General features: G+C 47.7%; 1 protein-coding gene across 3 annotated transcripts in view; it reads right to left on the bottom strand.

The window, feature by feature from the left end:
* CDK17 (cyclin dependent kinase 17) overlaps window positions 1-4,344 on the bottom strand; it is a 92,770-nt gene extending 88,426 nt beyond the window's left edge. Inside the window, exon 1 of one of the 3 annotated variants that reach the window (XM_064451274.1) lies at window positions 3,738-4,344. The gene's annotated coding sequence lies outside the window, so the exon portion shown is untranslated. The remainder of the gene's footprint in view (window positions 1-3,737) is intronic. The other 2 variants (XM_064451302.1, XM_064451283.1) reach the window with 2 other exon arrangements.
* Window positions 4,345-6,905: the final 2,561 nt, after the last annotated feature.

Below are 6,905 nucleotides of genomic sequence, written 5' to 3' on the forward strand. Positions count from 1 at the left end.
TGTGAATTACCTGATCTATGCATCCATTAAGGTTACTATTTTCCATACAGCCAGATCACAGAACTGAGGAACTTTTGTTAAAAATGGTTTTTTATGTGTTTGTGCTCCAAGCTGGCAAACTAGCTCAACTTCCAATTATGTTTATTCCTTATGACTATCAACATCAGTGGTTAAACACTCCCGGTTTAAGCCACTGTTTGTAGATGTTCTAATTAGCCAGTTCTACTGAACTCTGGAGTTGACATCTCCACTTGAAGGAGTCCAAGAAACCAACAACTCAGAAAGAACTGCCGATCTATCAGGTTGGTTAAGAGTGTGCATACATGGATTTGTATCGGACACAGAATTGTCACTACTCGTTGGGCAAAAGAAGTATTAACTCTCACCCTTCAGAGAAAGAGCTGTCAAAAGTACATCACAACTCTTCACAAAATACACAGGAAAATGAAAGCATTCTACATCATTAATGGGCATTTCTGGGAATCTAGTATTCCTGGAGGAAGCACTGGCTGTTCTTCCCTTCTTAACAGGGAAAAACATTACTAGGCCTCAAAAGGTATACACAGCAAGACAGAAAACATTTGTAAAGTTTCTTTACAAAATCCTAGTCTTACATTTCTTAAAGTTTTCTTTAATATGTTAAGTAAATTAAAACTACTGTCTAGTGATCAAAATATTTAAATATAAAATCCTTTTACCTCTAACATCCAAGTAAGATAATCTCTACATCAGCACGTGAACAAGCACAAAAGTAAAATTCCAGTTGTTAAACTCAGAAGGAAAAAGTCACTGCTACAATTACATGCATTGCAAAAAAGACAACTATCACACGCAATACTGGTTTAGTTTGTTCTTTAAATGTGATGTGTAACTGTCAGGTAAACATTTGGCATTTTAAAAGCATTTTTACAAGCTAACGTTGTGGAGCAGTGTTTTAGATCAAATTCTGGAGTGGCACTGATTACAGCGGCGTCCAGCTGCCTCAGGAGTTACATATTTAGAGTCTGCTATAAAATTTAAAAAGCAAGCATTAAAAAGCATGCAGCTAAGAACTTAAGATATCCATAACTTAAGAACTGTAAGCAACTTTCAGTTAACAAAGGTGAATTTATGCTAGAAAAGCTTTATTACTATTGAGCTTGATTTTTAGACATGATCTTGTACATTTCCACATCGCACTAGATTATGCATTCAATAAGCACACAACTAGTACATATGCATTTTTTAAAAAAAAGCAGACTAGCTTTCTTGGCCAACAAATAGAAGCTGATCAGTATGCGAAATATGAACAGCTTCCATGAAATGGGAAAAGAGGGTAAACAGCAAATTCCTGGAAAGGTTTTAATGCAGACTGTTCACTGAATCAGCCTCCAACGAAGCCGTTCCTGATTGCACTGTTACATGCAATTACTCAAATACACTGTACTGAACCAGAACTTATTAAGACTAGTGAAACATTCTTTTTTTTTTTCTTCTTGCAGCAGGTAGTAATTTAAGAAATTAGAAGACTTGGTATGTTAGTAAGCCATTCAAAAAATTCTGCATAGTTTTACCCTGAGCTCCACATTGTAACAACAACACAGGCATACAGAAGATCTTAACATACATGTCATAAGCTGTATCGTATTTTCACACTGCAGCATTGGGCAAAAATTGAAGCCAGAGCCATTCAGGGGAAAAAACATAGCCCTCTTCTGGTTTTCAGTTATTCTCAATCTAATTATATTTGGAATTATAAATCAAGTCTTTCACTACACATTAGTGACATTTTACATATTAAGATGATCAGTTAATGCACTGCATCCTTAGCCAAGCTTAAAATGAATGACTCGCCACTTTCAAGCTGTAATTTCCTTCAGACAACACAGGCTCCAATTTGCAAACTCTTTGGTATGGATGTAGGCAGACCCCACCTACTGATTTGTATAGCGCTCCATCCCGGGTAAACACAGGGCTACACCACACAGCATGCAAATGCAAGGTAGGAACTTCACTGCGTTATCCTTACTAAAGATTTTTGTAAGCCAGACTCATTATTGCCAAAGCAGTATTTAAATAACACCGTCAAAAATTATGCTTTCATCTTTCAAATTTAAGCGGCCCCTTTAATGCCAAGTTAACATTATAATGGTTTCTCTATGTTGGAGAAGTAAATTCAGTTTGTTCTTTCAAGTATAGAAAATTTTTAAGGAAATTTTTTACTATGCATTTCAAACATGATTTCATGTTTTCATAACTGTTACTTTTGTGTTAATTATTCAAAACAAGTCTCTCTCACATCACTTATTGAAGTGCAGATATAAAAAACAAGAGCTGCGTATGAGGATACAGAATTCCTACAGCAAAGGAGTATGGCAATTTATTTAACATCTTAAGCACATAAAATACCAGATCACCTACTTTACTTTTCTCCAATTCTAATAAGAAAACAAACTTGAATTTGGTACTAAGTCCAATTTCATAAATGTTTTCTTCTGCCCCACATCATCTGAGTATTTAACCTTTGGGTATCCAGTTTCCAGTTCAATTAATATGATTAAAAGGGGGGGGGGGGGGAGAATGGAAGAACGTTAAACCAGGCTTCCTCTCCTCATATCTATGCCATGACAGCTGCAAGAAAGTTGGTATTGATCTTTGTTCTGTTAAATTATAAAAAGAAAAAAAACCACCATAAATTATTCACCAAAAATTAAAAAAACCCCACAACCCAGATGTTTTTAAAATTTAGTTTGGATTATGATATACCCTAGCCCTGTTTCCCTCACAACACCCATAATACTGTTGACCACCATTAGCAAAGTGCCGAAGACGGCAATGAGTTCAGAGCAACTCCAGCCAGCTACCGAAATTGTTGCAGAAGAGACAAAGGGGATGAAGGTCAACATTCTTCTAACGCAGCAGCTAATCCACTCCTGCAAGCACGGTACTGGAACTGCTGGGCTCAGTAAATTTCCATGAAATCTAAAATATACCCAGTGCCACCTAATTTCCCCCGTCCTTGCACGAGAAGAACCATTTTGCTCTCACCGGACTCAAGCCGTTACATATCGGAGAGGAAGGGGAGGGAGGAGAGTTCACACAAGTTCAGGGTCAGCAAATGCTCACGTATCCTGTCATCTACGAACTCCGGGCTCAGGGCACAAAACCTCTTATGCCACGCACAGAAACCTACAGATTTTGGGTGTGCGGGGGGAGGGGGAGACCTGCAATAGGAGCGAATGTGTCATACGTGCGGAGGCTGAGAGGAGAAGAGCTGTCAGGAGAAGGCAGCCTCGTTTGAAGGGGAGGAGGCGGTGGGGAAAGGATAGTTACCAACACAGGATCACCAAAGAGCCCCGCGGCGCTCAGCGGCTGCAAGCCCCGGCTCCCCCTGCGGACGGGGCTGAGCCCCCCGGCGCTGCCCCAGCCCCCGCGGAGCCGCTCCCGGCCGCCAGCGGGCAGCGGAAATCCCCCACAGCCCGCCCGGCCCGGCCCTCCACAGCCCGGCCCGGGCGCGCAGAGCGGCCCTGCCGGCCCCGGCCCCGCGAGCAGCCCCGCGGCCCCTCGCAGAGTGCCCCCCGCCCCGGCTCCCATCACCTTCCCCCTTCCTCCACGGCCGCCTCTCCATCTCACACTGCCCCCCACCCCCCGCGCCGTCCCACGCACACGCGGGCCGAGAGCCCCCGCGGGCCGGGCCCCAACGCCGCGAGCCGGACCTGCAGCCCGGGGCCGGCAGACAATGAGCGGCCACAACTCACCAGCAGCGCCGGAGCTCCGCGGGTCCGGGGGCGGTTCCTCTCCCCCGTCGCCTTCCCCTCCTCCTCCGCCCAGAAGCGGTATCCGGCCGCCGGGAGTCGAGCCGAGCCTCCCCCCCTCCCCGCGCAGCCCCGAAAGCCGCTGCCTCCGCCGGGCCGCCGGCCGCGCTCCCTCCCCGAGGAAAAGTCACTTTATTCCCCGCTCCAACATGGCTGCTCCCCCCGCCGCCGCCACCGCGCCGCCCCCGCAGCCTTCGCCTTGCCGCGGCTCCCCGCCGCCGGAGAGCGACCGCAGGCCGTGCTGGGGAGCCGCCCGCCCGGCCGCTGGCGGTGCCGAGAGCGGCCCGGGTGGCCTCGCGTCAGCCGGGCCGGGCCCAGCCGAGCTGAGCCGGGCGTTGCGCGGGGAAAGGACGGGACAAGCCGAGCCAAGCCAAGGCAAGCCGACCCGCGGGTCCCCGCTGCGGACTGACGTCTCCGCCCGCTCGCAGCGCGGAGGCTCGCACTGAGACAGCCCCACCGGCTGCCGGAGCGCAGGAGGGGCCGCGGGGGAGGCCCGGGCGCCGGCGACACCTAGCGGCGGCGGCGGCTTAGCCAGTGGCTGCGCGGGGAGCGGGCGGGGGGACCGAGGGCGGAGCGCGGGGCCCTCCCCGCGGGGAATGCCCGGGGCGGGAGGGAGGAACGCTCCCGCCGCGGTCCTCCGCCGGGGCGCCGTCCCTGCGGGGGAGCGCTGGGCCGGGCCGGGCCGAGGCGAGCCGAGCCCAGGCGAGGGGGCGCTGCTGCTCCCTCCTCAGCGGCCCTGCGCAGCCTCCGCCTCCTCCTCCTCCTCCCGCGAGAGGAAGCGGCTCTCCGCGGCAGAGGCTCCCCAGGCCCCGGAGGCCGCCCCGAGGCCCTGCCCGGTGCTGTCCGTCCGGGGGTCTCCCCGAGCGGCTTCGGGGAGGGCAGTGCGGGAAGGGGCGTTGGCTCGCTTCGCGTATTCCGGCTCCTGGCAGTGTTTTCTCTTGCTTTTGTGGGGTGATTTAGCTCATCTCTGAGGCAGCAGGCATTCCCCCCGACCCTCTCCCCCGGCTGACAAATCAGTAACTGAAGTTAAGGGAAGCCGTGTGCATTTTTAGATCGATTTCTGACTCAGTAGTTACAAAAACATCCTTTCCATATTTATTCTTGTGGTATTTTCTTTCCTTTGTCTCCTGCCTTCACAGTCCCCATAGCATCCCTCTCGCCTTCCTCACGATCGCTCTGCCAATGCCAACTGCACTTCCTTCCTGCACTTAGAATCTTTTCCCCCTGAAAGTGATCCAGTTTGCATTCCCTCACTTCTCAGCCCTTTCCATCCCTAAATTTCTTAGGCTTTGTGTCTACCGAGCAAGTGAACTAGCCTTGTGAGCCAGGTATTCTGCACTATGTTCTTTTCATATTTCCACCACACAAAGAACAAAATACAAGAAGGCCAAATCTTAACTGATCAGCAACATGGGTTTGAACTTCAAGTACCAGATCACAGGTACACTTAGAGTAGAATTTGGTAAATTGTTTCTTTTCCCTGTTTGGACATCCACTGATCCTCACCGCCTGCTTGCTCGCTCACTCTCTGTTGGCTGAAGTTCAGTGTGCTGACCACAGGGCCTTTTCTCAAAATGGGTCTCCCACCGTCGTGCGGTCCAGGGTTACTGACTGACTATGCCAGGCCACGTCATGGGCTCCTTAAGAGGAACTAAGTCACAGGTCTTTTGAGTCTTTGCTTCACCACACTCCTGTACGTGCTGAAGGAGGCCAAAGCTCTGTCACTCTGTGGGCAGGTCTGTGCTATGCTGTGTCTAGCTGGAGGCCAAAGCTTATTTTAATTTGCAGCAGCAGCAAGTTCCTGCTCTTGAGGAACTCCATGTGCAGCTTATTCTGCCCAGTCCTTCATCACAGTAGGGCCAAGTGGGAGCCGCCTTCGCAGGAGCAGTGCCAGCTGAAAATTCCCCCGTGTCCAGCTCCATTGCACCCTTCAGGCAGCACAAGCAAACCAGAACACAGACGAGTATGTTTCCCAGTAAACAGAATTCACTTGCTCTTGCCTAAAAAAGGAGCGCAAGCATGAAACCACTTCTGACATGCACACAAATTCACTTTGCTTATGCTGATGTAGACTTTTGGTGAAATCGGTTTAGGATAAAAAGCAGTAAATATGACTCAGAAACAAACTTGCTGTTTACAGAGACAAAACATGATTACTGAGATCTTTTTGAATGTTTTCAAGACACAGGATAGCTACCTTACCTTTGCAAAACTTGCGGGATTTGTAATAACACAGAGAAAGCAGACATTCATGCTTTGAACTTCCTGGTAATGCAAAGATACCCCTCATGGATCTCCCTTAAAGCTCAGGGCCTACCAGGTTTTGCTAGACCTACCAGTTCTCCTGATCTTTGAATGCTAACAGGATGATGTGTGTTTTGTTTTATCTTATTCAATTTGAAGGCTATTTTGGGTAAGTAATATAATTACAAATGATTGTGTGCGAGTTTGTTATTATATACATGATTTGTAAAACAAGTTCTTGAGACAGCACAGCAGTGAGTGCATTTATTGCAGCACGTCCAAGTAAATTACGTTCCATAAATGAGGTACGGGGAGAAGGCGGGTTGGAAGTTTATAAAGCTGTGATTTTGTTTCCTAGTACTAAAAACATCAGTAAAATATGCTTGTTTTACTTTATACATATTCATGTCTGCCATTGATACTTCTGTTATGACAGGAAAAGTAATTACGACAAACAAAGAAACTAAAAAATGAGCAGTTGAGTCACGCAAGAAATAAGGGGTCAGCTCTGTAGTGCAATGAGAATATTTTAAGGTTTTCCACTTGTAATGGGGAGAATAACGAGTTGTTAAGACGGAAGAGTCTGTAACAGTATAACGCTTGATATCCATTCGGCCTTTATATTTACCACTACCTGGTGCCCTCGAGAAAGATTTTCACATCTGGGCAAAAGACAGTATGGAGGCAGGACAGAGTGACAGACCTAAGTTTGAAACGTAGGCACTGATTCTGATTAATTTATCCCATGAGTCTGGTTTTATAACTATAGCTATTGATTTGCTTTATTATTTAGTGGAATATGTTTCAATCAATCATATTTCCATCTAGCTAACCATGATTATTAATATTTTAAACTAGTTTTAAGAT

Source organism: Phalacrocorax carbo, chromosome 1 (assembly GCF_963921805.1).
Source record: "Phalacrocorax carbo chromosome 1, bPhaCar2.1, whole genome shotgun sequence".
Lineage (NCBI taxonomy): Eukaryota > Metazoa > Chordata > Aves > Suliformes > Phalacrocoracidae > Phalacrocorax > Phalacrocorax carbo.